Source organism: Acomys russatus, chromosome 31 (assembly GCF_903995435.1).
Source record: "Acomys russatus chromosome 31, mAcoRus1.1, whole genome shotgun sequence".
NCBI lineage: Eukaryota > Metazoa > Chordata > Mammalia > Rodentia > Muridae > Acomys > Acomys russatus.
In genome coordinates, this window is record NC_067167.1 from 30,335,428 (window position 1) to 30,356,177 (window position 20,750).

Sequence of the window (20,750 nt, forward strand, 5' to 3'; positions counted from 1 at the left end):
AATCCCAACCTGGTTTTGCCTAGTTTTGTCACCGTGGTTAGCTAGAAACCCTCAGTACATACTAATGATAACCCTTTGGCAGTAGAGAAACCCAATTACAGTTCTAAGGCATTTCTGTGGAAACAATAGCACCATTCAGTTCTGGTCATACACAGCAGACTGAGATCAAAAGTTCCCATCTCCACTGACCCAGTGTCACGATTCTTTCTCACATCTCTGCTGCGGTAAAGGTGTAATATCGAAGTAGTCAATGAAATCTTCTCACCAGTTGTCCTAAATGTCACATTGACCTCTCTCGGGCTACTTGGTGTCACCCTAGCTTTTCTGTCATTTCCTAAACTTTCACTCATGCTGCTACTCAACAAAATAATGCCATCTCCACACATTTTTTTCCCACAGCCTTTGAGGCTTTCATGTTTATTCTGCTTCCTAGCAAGCCCTTTTAAGTGGACTTAAATTAATGAAGGAGGTCTATGTGCGACCACAGATTGCTTGGCAGAGGCTGGGAGAACAGAAGCCAACAGAAGCCAACAGAAGGCTGAGATCATTTATCAGCTTCAAGAAGTAGGTCCTGAAAACCAGTGGCAGATGTCCGACAGGAACACAGGGTAGAAACACAGGAGGAAGCAACAGCGCTTTGCATTTCGGACTGAATGATCCAGTCATTAAAACTGAACAACCCAAACCCTAGACAATAACCACTGTCTCAAATGCATTTTACTTCTCAGCTGAGTGAACACATTTACCAGGAGTCTTGCTGTCCTAGACTATAAAAGTCTTTTTCCTTTTTTTTTTTTTTGTTGTTTTTATTGTTGAACCTATTATTTTCAATTTGTTTTTAATTTATACATTCATTTCATATCCAGATTACAACCTCCTCCCAGCCCCTCCCTCCAACCCTCTTCCCCTTATCCCTCCTCCCCTTGTCCTCAGAAAAGGGAGACCCACCCATCAACACACTCCAGCACATCAAGTACCATCAGGACAGAGCTGCCCCTTGCCCAATGAGGCCAGGCCAGTCAATCCCATTAGTGATGAAAAGCAGGCAACATAGTCCATGGAATAAACAGTATCCACTCAGCTTACTAGGGGATCCACATAAAGATCAGTTACATATATGTAGGGGGGATTAGGTCTAATCCATGCATGCTCTTTGGTTGGTGCTTGCATCTGTTAGCCCCCACAGGTCTGCTAGTTGATTGTTGGTCTTCCAGTGTTCTTTTCCCCTCTGGGTCCTTCTGTCCTTCCCTCCCATCCTTCTACAGGACTCTCTGAGCTCAGACTAATGCTTGGCTGTGAGTCTCAGCACCTGATTTGATCTCTGAGAAGTGGAGCCTCTCAAAGAACGGTTAAATTAGACGTCTGTCTGTAAACACAGCAGAGTATGTTTAATATTTTTATTCTATATTCTTAACATCTTTCAAACTAGTCTCATTCTTCCTCCTCCAAAAAGTGCCATTATACATAGCTTCTATTACCCCTTATCTAGCAAACTAAATGGCCTCTCAACTCGTGTCCTTGACCATAGGCTTGCTACATAATTCTATTCCATGTTCTTCACCCATTTACTTTCCCAAGTTTGTGATTGCTCCTCATCATCAAAATGTCCTCCAGAGATTTGTTCACTAAAAGTCTTAAAGATAAAAATCCAAATGATCTCTGAGCACAGTCAGACGCCTTTATGGTATAATTATCAGACAGCTCCAATCTTATCTCCCTTCATTGCTTTACTGACATGGTCAGTTTCAGTACTCTTCCCCTTGTGAGCACTTTGGACACCGGCCCTTCAGCTGCATCCTGCCCTCAGGCCCCCTCTGTTCATCTGGAGAACTTCAGACTACAAAACACTCACGCAATTTCTGCTTCACCTCCTTCACACACCAATATCCACTTCACTTTTAAGTTCTAGTCCCTTTGTCATTTGAGTTTCTATACTTTATTGAAGACGAAAGGAACAGAAGGCATAACAAGGCATTCAGAGGATCATAGGAGCCACTCAGCTCTCCAAACTTAAATGACAAAGACAAGGGCTTTCAAAAAATAAAATTAACAGTGAAATATTCCAGAGCTGCGATGAGACAAAACTGCAGAATTTGTTGCTGAGATGTAAGAGAAAGACAAAAGATAGGAAGGACTGTAGTAATATCATGTGCTAATAGTGGTCTATCCTTTTGAGCTCAATTAATACTAATAATAATATTCACATGGGAAACAGTGAAAGAAGGGAATAGAAATAAAAAGAAGTGTACTGGTTTCTATTGCTGCTGTAGCAAATGACCCCAGATTTAATGTGGAAAGTGATGCAAATTCATTAGCTTAAGGCTCAGGGGGTCAAAAGTCTGAAGCACAGTGTCTCCTTGAGCTTTAGCCTAATACATCAGCCCAGCTGTCTTCCCTTCTGAGATCACATATTCTACTTCTTCCTGGCAATTTTATAGACGTGAACTAGTGTGCACTTTCTAGACATGGCCAGTAAAGTCTTTTCCACACAGAATCACTCTGCCCTTGACCCTTCTTTCCCTCTTCCAGAATAATAGTTAATTAGCAAGTTTAATTCAATTCATTTTCTTAATCCAGTTTCTCCCTGTAATCAACTGTATTAACAAATCTCTCTTCATCTGAGAAAACCAGAGAGCTATAAACAATAAACCTGTGTGATCATGCCCCTGAGTATTGATGGAGACAGGTGTTGTGGTTGGCTGGTTGTGTGTGGTAGGAGAAGACCACAGGAATGGAGAAAGCTCACAGATCACTACAAAAACAAAAACAAAAACAAAAACAAAAAACAACAAAATAACAAACAAACAAAAAAAAACCCAGTTACTTCTAATTAATGGATCATTAACATCAACCCATACTGTTCAGAAACTTTGTCCCCAGTTTTTAAACATCATGCTGAGAACATCTCATTCATTAAATTTTACATACGAAACGTTTTAACCCTGAATGTTTAAAATGCTCCCATTTCCATAGAAGGCAGATCACCTGGGCAGTCTTGGTCTAGTGTTATCACGGGGCATGAGGAAGAGAGCCTGGGCCAGTGAATGGTTAGCTGTCAGGCAGCACACAGATGCGGGGCCAGATGGAGAATGAGTCAGCAGAGGCATGAGAAAAGGTCTTCAAAGAGCCTACAGGAAGGAAAACTTGGTTTTATGGAGAAGGATGAAGGTAGGAGGAACTGTGCATTTCTGACCTTGTAAAAATAATGTTACAGAAATTAGAGCTGTCCACATACTTGATTGTGCCATGTGTTGAGGACCACTGTCACTATTGTCACTTAAGAGATGATCTCCATTACCAGAGCACAAAGATATCCTCAGGAGTAAGTACCAGCAGCAGTCACTTCTGCCCAAGAAACTATAAATTGCTTCACAAGAGTCTAATTAGCCACTTGAAAGATCGCAAAACCTGTTTTTGTTTTTGTTGTGTTGTTGTTGTTTTGAGGTTTGTTTGTTTGTTTTGGGTTTTGGTTGTTTTGTTTGCTTTGTTTTGTTTTTTTAGCATAATAACTAAAGATGCATAGAGGAAGGCAGGAGAAAGAATTTGGGTGGAGTCTCCTTCCTCAAGTTCATGTAGGCTATGGAAAAAGCCTTTTGGGGAATGAAGACTAAATTTAAGCCACAGAATTGTAATCCATTACCAGAAAAACCCAGTACTATGAAATTGCCTCCAGAGCCACCAGGCTTCTGCCAACACTTAATAAATTCTGAACCTTGGCTTGAAAACCAAGAAATTGCCTTCTATCTCTATCACACAGCACTGAAGTGTAACCCAGCCCTTGAGACACTGACTAGGGAGTAAGCCTGTTCCAGGATGGTCAAACCAAACACTGAGAGGATCATGATGCCCACCTTCCCAGGCCAACGCCAACAGACAGCCTCTGGAACCTTCTCTATGTCAACAATGATGTTGGACTGCTTGGGTAAAACTGCAACAGGATAGTCTTAGACCTCCACTCTGTCTGAAACTGCATGCCTCAGTAGCCTCAGCATTTATGACCACAAATACACCCAGCCATCTTCCTTCCAGAAGGCAACACAACATAGAGAGTGTCGCTGTTTGCCAAGAGGCAGAGAGGAACTCAAAATAATACATGGACACTAGGGTCAGTCCTTACCTACTGAGGCTCAATGTTTGATAGAATCTTACTGTTTGACCACAGGCCACTGACCATGGGCTGCTCATCCCAAGCTTCTCTTCCTCCCGGAAGAGGTTTGTAGGGATGGACTGCCTTTGGTAGAGGGTATCCTAGCATATACAAATGGAAACTTTCACCTAGGATACCCTCAAGTGACAAACCATCAATATATAGACTTGAGGCAACGCTGGCCTTCACATGCCCTCTCCTGGTGAGATAGCAGCATTTACCACAAGCCAAGAGACTATAATAAGCAGTCTGGCCTTGAATGTCTGCAAAGAAAAGCACGAGTCAAGCAGATTAAAGAGGAGGAAATGAATACCTAATTCTTCAACTGCATATGTTAGACATACAAATATTCCTCAAGAGACAAAAAAAAGATCAGCATGTGTGAACTCATAGACAAAGGAATGAAAGTAGAGAGTCTAAGGAGACACAATGAACTTCAAGAAGTACAGCAGATACAAATACTCAGAAGGTTATCAGAGGATCTTTACAGAAACACTAACGTAATTAATCAGAAATCTTGGCACTTCATATATTCAGTGAGCCTGATTTGTCTTCAGATTCTACAGATCTTTTGTCTTTGAAACTTTCTACACACAACAGAAAAACACCACAAACAGGCAGAGTGGCACAGACAACATACTCAACAAGCCTGCTGGTGAGAGTCGGAAAATATGCTGTCGGCGGAGAAAAATCAGAGTCAAGAAGAATAGAAGGGATTGGAGGGATGGCTTGGTGGGGAGCAGCACATACTGCTGAACCAGGGTTCAGGTCCACATGGTGGCCCATACATGCCTGTAAGTCTAAAGCCAGGCCACCTGACACCCTATTCTGGCCCCTGTGGGCACCAGACTTCACAAAGTGCACATATACTTATGTAGACTCACACACATACATAGATTTTTTAAATTATATATTTTTAAGAATAGGAAATAAAGTATGATATGTGAAGCACAACATCAAAAGAGCAGACATTTAGGTTATTTGTGTAAGAGTACTGGAAAATATCAAAGGGCTAAGACCATAATTAATAGCAGAAAACTTCACTTGACCTTGGAAATAACCTGCTTCAGGAAGGCCACCAATCAGATCCAATCCAACCAAGTCAGTCTTAGCCATCTTATAATACCCTCTTAAAGAACACAAAGTGAAAAGAAAACAAAGGAGTCCCAGGGGTGTGCTCATGTGCTCAACAGGAGATTGCTCAGCAGGAAACCCAGAGAATGAGGTTTTCACAACACCGAAGGAGAAGAAAATACATCAAGCATTCTGTACCCAGCAAAGCTATTCTTCAGAAATGAAAGATGAAGACATTCTGAAACCCACCAAAACAGAAACCCATCCTCAAAAAAAATGCTAAAGAAACTTTTGAAACAAGGAACCTAAATGTTAATGATGAGGTAAATCATGCAAAGGTAGAAAAGTCACTGGAATCAGTGAGCCTGCAGACAAGTTTAGAACACCTAACATGCTATACAAATCATTTCACCCACTTAACATGAGAGCAAAAAAGACAGGACACTAACTATGTTATTATTTCTAGAGAAGGAGAATATAAAGAGACACAAAATGGAGCTTCAAGGTCCAAGTACGTGGAGGAAGAGAGGGCAACCTTAATGGGTTGCTGTTGTTTTAGTAGATGTAGGCTTTTTGTTGTTGTTGTTTGTTTTGGTTATTGTTTTATTAGTAGTATTCATTCTTATTTATTTTTTCAGATTCTGTTGTTGTTCTTTTTTTTAATCTTTACCACCAGTGTAAAATTTCTGCCATTTCAAAATAGTTTTATATAATCAAAGCAAGTTTTGTATGTCTCATGGCAACCACAAGGCAAAAAATAAAGTGTAATGGGCATTTCAAAAATAATGAGCAAGGAATCAGGGCATGCTACAAGAAGAAGAAGACTGAGACACAAAGAGGCCACTATGACAATTACCTTTGGGGAAAAGTAACAGAACAATAGTAATAAGACATTATCTATCAACAATTATCTTAAATATACATAGATTATATTCCCTAATTAAAATAAAAATGATTTGGTACATTAAAAAATATAGACATTCCAAGCTGCTCTCAGTAAACTTATTTTGCAATAAGAACATGTGTAGAGTGAAGGAGAATGAATGGAAAAAGACATTTATTATAAATAGAATAAAAAGAAAAGCAAGAGTCATCACACACACACACACACACACACACACACACACACAAACACACACACACAGTAGGCAACGCAGACTAAGTAAGTCAAAGCCATTAAAAGGTGGTCAGCATATACTATGATAAATGTGTTGACTCAGTAAGAGGAAGTAACCATTATATATAGGTGTACATCCACTATAGAAATAAGCAAATATCTTAAACAAGTATTAGTATACTTAAGGGGAAAGATAAACTTCAGTCCAGTAACAGTGGCGGGCCTTAGACCCATCTTTAGTAATGGGCAGATTATCCAAACAGGAAAATCAAACAACAGAAGGCAAAGGCACACCTAATGGCACACACTCATAATCATGGTTCCCTGGAGAGAGGAGAGAGGAAGGCTTACCTGTTCTGGAGAGCAAGTTTAAGGCCAGATGGGTAAATTTAGTGAGACACTATTTAAAAAGTGTTAAAAGTCATCATCATCAACGACAACAGTAGAATGAGTACCTCAGTGGTAGCGCATGGGAACTCTGGGTTCCATCCTCTATGGGCATCGCCTCCCACCACAAAGTTAAACTGGATATTTGATTACATATACCAAACAGACATTCAGAGAACATTCCACGCAACAGGTGCAAAACAACAGACTAATCAGCAAACGGAACATTCTTGGGGGTTGGGGCAGAGGGTGTATGTTACCAAAGAAACCACAACAAAGATTAAAGGAAGAACGGAAGAGCTGAAAGGAGTAAGGAGGACAGAGAATTGCTCACTTTGGCACAACAAACACTAATAACTGGAACATACCGCGATTACTAAGGACCCTGTCCAAGGGTGTCATGCAACGTTGTGACGGTCTTCATATCTGAAAGGGTTTTGCTGCAGAAGCAGAAGAGTATCTTTGTGATCTGGGCCAAGGAATACCACAAAATTCTCACACACACACACAAAAAAAACTGTATAGTGGGGAAGGAGTAGAGGCATGCAAAGTGGCTGCCTCTGAGCGAGGGTGGAGCCAGGGACAGGCTGGGCAATGACGGCAGACTTTATAGGGGGTATAAGCATGCGCAAAAGGAAAATATGGTAAAAGTGTCACTCTGGCTGTTAGTGACTAGCTACTAGCACTGACTCATTGCAAGTAGGGTCGGGGATGGGAGACCTCCAAAGAACCTGGTCCTGAAATGTGGGCAAAATGACTTTTGGCTATCCTTAGAATGCCCAACAATAGCATCTGCCCTTCCATGGTACAGCAAGATGAATGTAATTAGCAGCCATATATTATGTCTCAGTATAATTAGAGACACCATGAGGAAGAATGGTAAACCTGTCTTCGAGCACAAAGGTATAAGAAAAGCAAAAACGCTTGGGCTTAATTTTTCAACAAGTTAATATTTTACCTTAAAATATGTCACAATGGATGAGTTACATAAATATCCACAAAAATCTAGAATTTGTCTCTAGTTGATTAGTTGTACTTTGAATATGCTTACTAGGTCACCCAGAACTTGAACACATTAACAGTAAAAGGACATGTGAAATGCTCTTTCTAATTTGAGATGCTTCTAACATTTTTCAGAGCAATTGAAAAGTGTTCTGAAAAAAATAATTGTTTAATATAAATAAGAGGCTGTCGATAAAAATAAATCCTCCAAAGTACAGTATTCTTTCAAACAATCATGTCATATTTTAGGCTATTACATGAGCTTCTTTATGTAACTAATTTATATTCATAGAGATATAAGCAGTTCTTTATGGAACTAAAACATTTAGCATATAATCTAAAAATAAAGGAGGCGATCGTGATACAGTGTATCCCACTTCTTGAACACATCTTATTTGCTATGGTACAGATGTTCCAACAAGCCTTTAGTTCTAAGATCTACTATGGATATAGAATTAAGTTTATAATCCTTTAAATCATATTGTACAACTGCCAAGTATCTAAATAGTAGTAAACAACATTCAGAAATAAAACCTAAGTATTTCAAAGCTCAATTAAGTGTCAATTCAATAAAGCACCTCTGAAAGGAATGTGTACAAACACATGTAGGAGCACTCTAAGAGCTCCATTCACTCATTCCTGCCTTGGGATATTCAAGCTCCCGTGTAATCCCTCTCCAAGTATGAAAGGCTGTGATTTGCTGATAATCACTAGAATCCAGCAATGGTGATGGCAGGTCACCTCCAGAATTATACTTGAAAACGTTTTGACATGTGTCCAGCTGGGGGACTCCCCTGAGCATGCTAGTGTTAGTTAATTAAGCAAGTGGCCATGTTGAGAAAGCCCATGCAGCAAGGTACTGGGGCTGACAGAAAGAAACTGAAGAGCTGGGTCTGCCAAGCCACAGAAAGCCCGTGTTGACGTGTCTGCATTAGTCTGCAGCTCTGAGACGGGGGTCTTGCTATGTAGCTCAAGCTGGCACTAGCTTTTCAAGTGCTGGCAGGAATACACGTCACACCACCAATGGGCCCTGGCTGGCAATTTGAGGACAGTGTCATACAAGATATCTACCCAAGCCATGAAAAGAAGCAAAGCCATGGTGCCAAGAAATGCTGGCCATAGAGAAATCAAGACAGAATTGAGCTGGACACGACTTTCCCGCTAGTATAGTGCAGAGAGGTGCTATACAGGTTGGTGGGGGAGAATGCTCACCAGTAGTCTCACCTAGTTATATAGCATATATCTACAAAGCCAACCTACGAAGCAAGATATGCCTACACGTGCAATAGTGGCACAGGTATTCAGGGGATAACCAACCACCTGGTAACCATATTTTGAGGCATACTCAATGGGAGGGAATATACTTGATACTACAAACATGCTCAAACTCCCATAGCTACAAAGATCAGGGGCCGAAGGTGGGGGACATATTATTGTTTTAAATATGTTATACAACTGCCTTCTCAATATTTATGTTCAAACCCATAGACTAGGCCAGGACAATAAAGTTTCTCTGTGAGCATGTATCTGATAAAGCTCACTAATATGTAATTGCTGTGGCAACAATGGATATCCAGCATCCCATTGGGCCCCTCAACTTTCTACCATGGACAGAGGTATGAGGTCCCATCCTTTTCTAAGGAACTAATAACTGTTAATGGTTATATAGAGGTGGTACCATTTTCTCTAATGGTATAGCCACTGGAAGATGGAAGTGGGAAGAAGAAAAGGTTTCAATGGAAAAGAAGGGGGTCATCAGAAGGTAACAGGGTGAATAGTTAAAACACTGCATGTATTAAAGTGTCAAAAACAAAGAAAAAATTATAATGAGCATTTGCTGGGCCCCCAGACCCACAAAAACAATGTATTTCAAATTATAGTGTGTGAGAGAGAGCATGCTTGCCTGCCTGCCTGCCTGCCTGCCGGTGTGATTTATGTACATGTTCGTGTTGGTGTATGTAAGTGTTGCATGTGTTTATGTAATTCTGTGGAGGCCCTAGGTCTGCACTGAGACTCTTCCCCAATTGCTATACAACCTGTGCTTTTGTTTGTTGGTTTGCTTGCTTGCTTGGTTGTTTTGTTTTTAGAGGCAGGGTCTATCACCGGGCCGGGAAGCCATTGCTTGGCCAGACTGAGCAGTGAGTTCCTGTGATCCACCTGTTCCCATCCCCTGCCCTCCAGCGTTGGGTTTACAGCCATGCATGATCGAGCCCTGCTTCTTATATGTGTACTAGGGCTCCTTGTACTTTTTTTTTTTAACCTACCAGGCTATCTCCCCAGTCCTTAGTCAGCACTTTATTTTTAAAACAACTGTTGGTTCCCATGCAGGAGCCAAAGTTACTGCAGAGTCCTTTCAGTTTATACCAATGGAACTAGTTTATGAAGAATACAATGTTTAAAATAATCAAAAATTCTAAAACCTACACATCACGCTGCACGTCCACATGCTGTCCCTTCATAGCTTCCCTGACTTAACCCCTCTATTCTATTCTCTACTTTACCCTCGATAACCACTGATATCATAACCATTTCTGTCGTTTTCACTTCATCATGCCAAGAATGCTATAATAGTGGAACCATGTAGGGTGTAACTTATGTATGTATGTATTTATTTACTTATTCTCCTTACCTCTGGTCATATCCCCCTCTCTCCTCCCCTCTGAGCCCCACTCTCCCTTTCCCCTTCCCCTTTCCTATTCCTCAGAAAAGGGGAACCCCCTCCCCACCTATCCCAGCTCATCAAGTCACATCAGGATTGACTTCATCCTCTTCCCCTGTGGCCTGGCAAGGCAGTCCCATCTCGGGGAAGTGATCAAAAAGCAGGCAACTGACTCCATGACAGAGACAGCCCCAGCTAGAACATAGATTTTTCCAGCCATCATTATTTTCTCAGTAGTCATGTAATTTTGTTTTGTTGTGTTTGTTTGTTTATGTTACTGTTGTATTCTCAGGTCATAATTTATCTCATGGTATTATTTCATGGCACTGCTGACAGTTTACTCTGCTCTGAAGGACATCTGTGCTGTTTCATCTTGAGGTTATTGCACAGGAGGAAACATAATTATATAGAATATTTTCTAGTGACCGGATGGTTTTACTTCTCTGGGATACTTGTCTGCAATGTAATCATTAGGTGAATGTTAGTTTGCTGGTTAGGTTTCAGAATAAACTATCAAAACATCTCCCACATTTCCCACAGTGGATAAAGCTTGTTAAATTCTTAACAACACTTCATGGAGAGTGATTACTTTTCTCTGCATCCCTACCAGCAATTGCACTCCCACCCCAACACAAACAATCCTGATGAATATGAAGCATCCTCATTGCAGCTTTATTTCTCTAAACGTCTAATGTTATCAAACGCCTTGCCATGATCTTACGCTATAAATAAAATCAATAAAATGTCTCTCCACTGCCACACTGTCTATAATTAATCTTCAACTGTATTCCTAATCTAGTTTTGATGTTGATAAATCTTTATATGTTATGTATGCTATTCCTTTTGTTAGATAGGTGGTGTTCCAATCTCTTCTTCCAGTCTACAGTTTGTATTTCAGTTCTTTTACTAAACTCTTTTCCAGAGCGATAACTTTTAATTTTGATACAAACTAAATTTAACAGAAGGGTCTTTTGTTATTCAGCCTAAGAAAAATGTGTCTTAACCCTGCATCCTGAATATTTGCTCAGGGTTTTATGGTTTACAGTTAGAACCGTGATTCATTTTAATTCATACCGCTGATTTTCCAACTATTAAAATAGTCTACCAATCATTATTTCTGAATGCTGATAGCACATTATAACCACTCAAAAAGACTTTACAAAACTGAAAGTCCCTGAGTTTCAGTCCAGATTAATCATATAAAAATCACTGGGCATGAGTCCTTTAAGTTAGTTGTTTTAAACCACATTACTCAGATGATGAGTAAGCTTCGGTCGGGAATCACCATCTACCTCTTTCTGAAATGATTCCATTGGTTGGCGAGTAATAAGACAATTGTATCCCTGTCACAGCTTCCTATGAGACATAGTGCTATGCAAATCCAGTTCTGCACAAAATACCTCAATTCTGGAGCACAGTGTATGTTTATGTGTTCATGGTCTGGCTGCATCACTAGTTATGGCTGTCACAGACATCATGGGACCCGACAGCCTGTTTCCTCTTTCATTAGCTAGAAAAAGTTAGAGTTAGTTAAAGTAGAAAGGGGAAGCTGTACTTTAAAGATGAACCTGTTTTTGGTACACATGATATTCTTCTTTCTTCCTAAGGTGTCTCTTCAAAATACTTGTTTAATTACCCTTTCCATGAAGAAGTTCCATATGGAGACTTGACTTTTAGGAAGAAAAAAGACGTCTTTAACTGGACCAGCATATAGATGCTGCTGATAGGTTGTTTGTTTGTATCCTGTTTGTTTGTTGTTGGTTTTGGTTTCTTTTGTTTTGTATCTTTTTGTCATTGATATACTGTGTGGTTTTTTTTTTTTTTTCCAGCAGGAGCTGTACAAGTTTCCTTACTCAGAAGAAAGTAGGCTTATTAATAACTGGACTTTGCTCTTTACTATGCAAATATTTCAGTCTCTCCCCTAGACATTATTCTTTGCTCACGAGTTGCTGAATTTCCAGAGGCAAATTAACACTTCTCTGGATGTCCTAGAAGTTCTAGCACATATGTGTGATCTAGAATGCCTTCCCCAAATTATCAGCCTCGTAAATTACTGAGGTATGGACTGAGTTAAATTTGAGACATATTTCTGCATTAATTACCCTGATGAGGTTTGTTCAGCATCCACCCAAGTCATTTACAGAATGTGTGAAAAGGTACTTCAGAGATTTGAAAGATGCAATAATGTCAACTCCAGAATTGTGCCACCCCAGCAAACCATATACACCCACCCAATGCCTACAAACCCTTACAGCATCCACACAGAGAAATACATGAACACACACACACAGCATTCTTAGACTTGACGTTTTGATTTAATAAACAGAATGGTACCTTCACATACTTCTGCTTGTTTGAATCAAGCAGAAACTCAGGCTCCCTAACGTTCTCCTAACAATTATATTGGAGACATGTATCTTAGAGAAATGCAGCCTAGTCACTGGACTGTTTCCTATATATTTATAGTCTCTTTATGTGCAATGATGCCAACTGTAAATGACTCAGCAACCTTTTAGATAGGAATAAACTGTCCATAATCTGTCCATAATTACAAAATTATTCTCTTCTTGGTGTAGATAATAAACCACAAGACAACTATTTGTTCTTTTGTCTTACCTTCAGACCTCTGCTTTGCTTAATGGGTGCAGTATGGACATTTAGAGTCTCGCATATGGAATTATATTGTTACATTAGAATAGAAATGGAGGGATAGAGAGATGGCTCAGAAAAGAGGGGCACTTGCTGCTCCCACAGAGGATCTAAGTCCAGATCCCAGTCCCTTATTTCTGGGTTCACAACCATCTGCAACTCCAGATCTAGAGCAACCAACATCTTCTGGCCAACCTGGGCACCTACACACACATGTGTGGGAAAGAATAAGCCTTGTCACAGGTGGGAGCAGTCTTGGCAGGCTTTACCCTTGGGGCACCCCATGAATACCTTGTGACAGACTGAGTGGAGCCATCCTGGGTCTGGAATTCAGGAAGCAGACCTGGGAACCCCACCTGGACTATTATCTTTCTAATGGACCCTCATGGGAGAAGGAGCCGGTCCTTCCCACGTGACTCAGGCAGTTGGGGAAGAGAGAATAACAAAGTCGGCTGCAGAGAGAGGGTGCAGAGCAGCGGACCAGCTGGACCAGCACGCAGGCCAGAGAGACACCTAAGGACCCGTCCTGTGGAATGGCTACCGGAAGGTTCACTCTTTTGTCCCTTTAACCTTTTTCCTTCTTATATAAGCTAGTTGGGTTGTATAATAAAGTTTAATTGCTAAGAAACAGAGTCAACACACATGGCAGACACTCATAAGCACACACACACACATAAATAATAATAATAAACCTTTAAATTTTTTCTCAGAGCCGGGTGGTGGTTACATGTGTCTTTAATGCCAGCACTTGAGAGGCAGAGGCAGGCAGATCGATGTGAGTTCAAGGCCAGCCTAGTCTATAGAGTGAGTTCTAGGATAGCTAGAGCTGTTACACAGAGAAAAACAAAAATTTGGCCAGATTTTAAAGTAATCCACTATGGGAACAATACTGGCAAAATCCTTCCATTTCCAATAAAGACAATATAAAATGACAAAACAACAACAAAAAAATCAAAAATAAAATAAAAAATAGTGGCAATGGAAAGCAACCCTACCTCCTATTCACTAGGACTGTTATGAAATTAACACAGTAAAGTGGCTTGTTTTAAGTTTTAAGGATCTTTGTCCAAGGTATTTCAGGGGGAAAAAATCCATCTACAACAGAACTGAGTCATGTTTAAAGATAGATTATATTTTCTAAACACAATCTTTTGATGTGAGGTTGGATTTAATTTTTGGAAACCTTCTCAAAGCCTCTCTCAAAAGAGCTATTTTTAACTCAGGCATGATATTCTCTTCCTTCTCAGAAAGAGTTCTGTAGAATCAGGGATGAGGAGGCTGAAAAGAGATGGATCACCGACCAACTGGCACAAGCACGAAGCAGTGGCGATGATGGGGAGTGTTCGGAGCTATGCTCGGGGGTCCTGGGTTTCTGTTTCCTTTTGTTTATTTTTTAATTTGAAAAGTCTCTAAGCCTTTTCGTTTTCTTGATCCTAAAGAGGAGCAAAGCAGCTCTCAACTGCTCCAATCTACACCAAGCTCCTATTTTCCTACTAGAAAAAAACTATTGCCTTTTCTCTGAGAAACACAGCTTGTATAAGAGCCGAATAAATAAGGCTCCATTTAGACGGTGCTGCGGGTATGTACAATGAGCACAGAAATCAATGGCAGCCCCTTTGACAGCTGAAATGAGATGGCTTCTAGTGTTTTGCCAGCTTCATAGAGCTTCGTACATTTTCAAGATGCCCTCTTTTCCTATGTGTGGTCTTATCTCGCTTTGCCTCTCATGTTAAGAATACAATTGTGCCCTTTTGCTAACATTTCATGGGCTTAGGGACGTACTTATGACCTAGCCACAAAGGCTTGAATTGGTGGCACAGATGCTGCTAACAGCAAATTAACCTGGAAAAAAATATGTGCCTTGAAACTGTTCAATAACACATTACCATAGATAATTCTTGTTTTCAGGTTTGAGCCTTCTCTTCCTTTCATGGCCCAAGATACCCACACAAAAACAAACAAAGGCTGCAGAGAGTTGCCCTGAAGAAAATAAGTGCCTGTGACTGCATATCAGTGACAGCCTCTTGTCTGAAGACGTGGAAATGAAATGCAAGGTACAGGTTTCAAATTAGGAGAAAGAGATAGAAAACTAAATAGCAGGCAAGCTTGAAATTGGTTACTTGGGGACAGGGAAAGCTATCCATTAAAAAAGATGGACAAAGGCACCTCATCAACTAAACACTGTGCATTTTCATAAACTACTTAGACCTTATCCTTAAAAATGATTTTATTTTATGAAAAATATAAGAAAGCAACTCATTCTAGGCAGTATTAATTTATTTTAAGGTCTCTTTAATTGAGCAAGTGTTTGTACCATAATCCTTTTTTTATATTTAATTAATTAATTCAAATTACAACTCAATTGTTATCTCATCACTTGTATCCTCCCATTCCTCCCCCCCCCCCCCCTGCTTTCAACCTATTCCTCTCCCATAGGTCTATGACTAAGGGGGACCTCCTCCCTGACTATATGGTCATAGGCTATCAAGTCTCATCTTCATAGCCTGCTTATTCTTTCATTGAGTGCAGATTCACATGGTATATAATCACCTATAATTGGGCACTAGGGCAAAAGGCATGTCCCACCAAAGTTTTCACTTACCAGGAAATTGGGACAGATGTGAGGACATCCTACTGGAATGCTAGGAGATGGGGAGATAGAAGGACCTAGAGGGTCCTAGAAACCTACAAGAAGAACATCATGATGGGTGGATCGGAGCCCAGGGGGGTCTGCTCAAACTATTGTACTAACCAAGGACAATACAAGTAGTAAACATTGAACCCCTACTCTGATCTACCCAATGGACAGGACATTCTCCACAGTTATGTGGAGAGTGGGGACTGACTCTCACGTGAACTCTGGTGCCCCATATTTGACTACCTACCCTTGGTGGGGAGGCCTGATGGCACTCAAAAAAAAAAATAGGCAGAATTTATTTTGTTTTAAAAAAAAATCACAGTTCAAACAGGCTTTGGAGCCTACCTGGTCCTTTGTTTAAAATTCCACATCTCCGTTCCAGCATCGTTTTCCTATCTTAACTTGTTTTGCCTGTTTTCACATATTCTAAAAAAATTATGAAATTTAATATCTCTTTGCTGTTTATTGTAAATCTTGCTTTGTTGAATTGCCAAATTCCAGGAGTAAAGATCTTACTCCTTGATATATCCCAAGAATGCAGATTAATACCTAGCACAACCATTTGATGAGTGCTGTGGCAAGAATGTGTTTTGACTCTCAAATTTGGGCAATAATTTCATACTCCAAGTGCTAGCACAGTGACTGAAAAAGTGGAGAACAAAGAGTTTGATACTTATGGTATTTATAGTTTAGTGCCCAAGACTGAATCCTGGTAGCTTTATAAGTAGAGGAAGATGTAGCCATAGCCTCTACCTTACCCTCTCTCCTTTCCCATCCCAGCCACACATTCAAAAATGGCCTAACCCATTCATTATGTCAGCACTCCCATGACCCAATGAAAATGAGTGATCTATAATTGCATTAAATAGCATGGGTCCCACAAACATAATATTACAAGATATAATATGGCCACACATGCTATGTAGTTCCACTTCAACAAAGTACAAAGGTCAGTAAAATTAAAGTAAATGGTTAGAAGCTAAGAGCATGATTACCCTTGGACTCTACCATCAGGAAGAGTCGCATTGTGTCACGTGTTCTGTGAAGTCATTGAACTGCTTGTTTACAGTCTGAACCCTTTAGATATGTTTATATTTTTCAATAAAAAATTTTACAAACTATTAAGTATAGGGAGAAAGATACACAGAACCTGACATATGATCTCCCTCTTGCTGTATGATGCTTTATGGTATGCTGGAACTCTGCAGAGAATAAGAGCACCATCACATATGGCATCTAGATCTTGGGTCTATAGATTTATAAGCCCAAATAAGCCATTTTTAAAAAATGTAATGAGGAATGGACTAATAGAGTGAACATATGAATGAATGAATGAATGAATGAATGAATAGTAATCTGCACATATTAATCAGGATATTTTCATATGCTTTACAAAGTAAACCCACCAGGGGAGGTCTTAGATTTGGCTTTGACATCGCGTGTGTGTGTGTGTGGGTGTGTGTGGGTGCGTGCACGCGTACTACTTTCCATGATGCATTCATTAAAATATTGCTTTTGCTTATTGGAATGTATCTGCCTACATCTGTGTGTGGGTGTGTTCATGCCACATCTGTGTAGGCTCCCACAGAGGCCAGAACAGGTGTCATATCCTCTAGATCTGGAGCTGCAAGCAACTGTGAACCACCCAACTTGGGTGTTGTTAACCAAACTCAGGTCATCTGGAAGAATAGAGAACACATCTGATCCATCTTTCCAGTCCCCATAATGCAATTTTAGTGATAAGAACAAAAGATAGAAACTGATTAGGTAGCTTCAGGGACACAGAAATGCCTTGGTTCTGTCCTAGGAGACAGGAATTCCAGAAGGGGCTTGTGTTTCTTGTTATCTCTGTCTCCTAAATGAGCGCCTCTACCTGGAAGCTATCCATGAGGGTATGACCAAAGCTCTAGTACAAATGCTAACCCCTGCCGAAATCAGCTTTAGGATTCCATCTCTGTATTTTATATCCATAGTGGTTTGAATGATAATGGTCCCACAGGCTCATATGTTTGATTGTTTGGTCCCTAGTTGTCAGAATTGTTTGGGATGGATTGCTAGGAGAGGACTTGTTGAAAGAGGTGTGGCCTGGGGGGTTGGGCCTAAGGTTGGAAAAGCCTCTGCTTCCCTGCTTGTGGCTCAGATGTAAAGGTTAGTTACTGCTCCAAGTCTATGCCTGCCTGCCTGCTTTCAGCCCTGCTTCCTGCCTTGACGATCACAGACTCATCCTCAAAAACTCAGAGCACCAATAAACTCTTGTTACTATGAGTTATAGAAAAGTAACTAAAGGCAAAAATTAATTCTCCAATTTTAGCCCATCTCCTAAATTATTTTAGGGTCTGAACCCTTAAGAGTAGAATGTTAGATAGACATTGAGGATGAGCTATATTTCTTGGTTAGCTCTGGGCCCCATCTTATGCTTTCCTGGCAACACTAGAAAGGAAAACAACACAACTGCCCCTCCCTAGGCTTCTTGGTCAAAATCCTGGATTTCCTTTGACCCTGAGTATAGACAGGACATTCTGATTGGCTCCAAAATTATAATATTAGGTACTACTGTCTCCTCCCTTAAGAGTTGTTCTTGCTGGACCTACCAATCACCTGGTTAAAATTCCACCTCCAGGAAAAGATGACTCACCTGAAGATAGGCTAATGAGAAAGGGGGATATTTATTCCCTTAATATCATGATGCTCTTGCACTGCAGCAGTTTCCCCCACTCAGTGAAGCTTCTTATAGACCCTCCACTAAGCAGATCTTCAATGCTCAGCCTGCCAAACTTCAAAAGCATATTTTTTTCCCTCTTTATGTCTTCCTCCAAAGCAGAAGAGTACAGTGCTTTCTCTGTCTAAGCAGGCTTCCCCTGTTTGAGAAGGTTTTCCTGGACATCTTGAATTTTGTCATCCTTTGAAATGCCAACATCCTGCCTTTCGGCCATGCACTTGTTTTCTGACCTCCCTTGCTAAACATGCCACCTTTCCTGTATCTTAATTCTATCTCCTCCTGTACCTCCTCCTCCTCCAAGCGGCTGCCAAGATTACAACTTGTCTGCCCTGTTTGCCTTTTTTTTCCCTCTCAAGTTCCCAAAATAGTGGTCTCAAACTTCCTCGTAGGTCTCTTTCTAAATTCTTTTCTTAATGAACTAAGGACAGTAAGTTAAATCCCCCAATAAATATTTAGATACTTAAATTCTGTGATGAGAAAGACACTAGAGTTTCTTTTAGTTTCAAGAATATTGAGACTTTAGGCGAGAGTAGCATGGAAGAATGGGGAAATAGTAGGATCCACAGGGTCCTGGAAACCTACAAGAAGATCTTTATGACAGGCAGATCTGGGTCCTGGGGTCCTCCTCAAACTAAGGCACCAGCCAAGGAGAATATAGGCAGTAAGCTTTGAACCCCTATCAAGAACTAGCCGACGAACATGATATTCTCCACCGTTGAGTGGAGAGTGAGATCTGACTCTCACACGAACTCTGGTGCCCCTTTTCTGACCACGTCCCCTGGATGGGGAGACCTGGCGGCACTCAGAGGAAGGATAGCAAGTTACCAAGAAGAGACTCGATATTCTAAGAGCATATATAGGGGGAGGAGGTCTCCCTCAATCACAAACATAGGGGACGGGAGAAGGGGGGAAGTGGGAGGGAGGGAGGAATGAGAGGAAACAGGGGAAGGGCTAGCAATCAAGATGTAATATGAATAAATTAATAAAAAATGTCAAAAAAAAAGAATATTAAGTGATTATTTCCGAATGATTTTAGAAGCATTTAAAATCACATGCATTCTTCCCTGTTGCAACACCCTGAGAAAGTAGATGTGTATAGTCTACAGACCACCATAACTTAAAATAGATGTGTATAGTCTACAGACCGCCATAACTTAAAATAGATGTGTATAGTCTACAGACCGCCATAACTTAAAATAGATGTGTATAGTCTACAGACCGCCATAACTTAAAATAGATGTGTATAGTCTACAGACCGCCATAACTTAAAATAGATGTGTATAGTCTACAGACCGCCATAACTTAAAATAGATGTGTATAGTCTACAGACCGCCATAACTTAAAATAGATGTGTATAGACTACAGACCGCCATAACTTAAAATAGATGTGTATAGTCTACAGACCGCCATAACTTAAAATAGATGTGTATAGTCTACAGACCGCCATAACTTAAAATAGATGTGTATAGTCTACAGACCGCCATAACTTAAAATAGATGTGTATAGTCTACAGACCGCCATAACTTAAAATAGATGTGTATAGTCTACAGACCGCCATAACTTAAAATAGATGTGTATAGTCTACAGACCGCCATAACTTAAAATAGATGTGTATAGTCTACAGACCGCCATAACTTAAAATAGATGTGTATAGTCTACAGACCGCCATAAGTTAAAATAAACAACACATACTAAAGGGTTAACAGAGAAACTTTATCATTAGGTATTTATTTAATGATTTCACAAAAGCAAATGTTAATATGTTTAAAAAAAGAAAGAAAGAAAGAAAACCACAGTTATATAAGAAGAACCGCACAGCTCTGAAAAGAGCCTGTGCCTCACTGTCAAGCTTTAAAGTTCAGGAAGGAACAAGGAACGATGGCTGGTTTCTGTTTAGAAAATGATTCTGACATTTCAATGAGTTGTCAAATCTGTAACTTTTCTTTTTCAAGCTGATACAAGCAAGAGAGCTGTCTGTCCTGGGGTTCTACCACTGTGAGTGGGTGAAACCGGGCAAGCATCCTACCAGTGGTAGCAGGATTCCATGCTAGCCCATCCACACAGCCATGTGGCAGAATGGAATGTCACTAACACACAGCATCTCCAGCAGGCTCTGCCTGACAGGCCATGGCTGCTGATTCCTTTGCTCTTTGAATGGATGCCCTTGTCTTAGCTCACTGAAAGCATGAAACAGTTTCTAGCTCTTACCCAATGCCATTTTATGACTAGATGACTCTGCCACAGGAACTGCCACTGGCTCCACTATGTTCCTACCACCCTGTCCATCATTTCCTTATTCAAATGCTGAAGACTTAATTCTCAGTATTTAAGAGTGCCAGTCTGTGTGGAGATAAATTT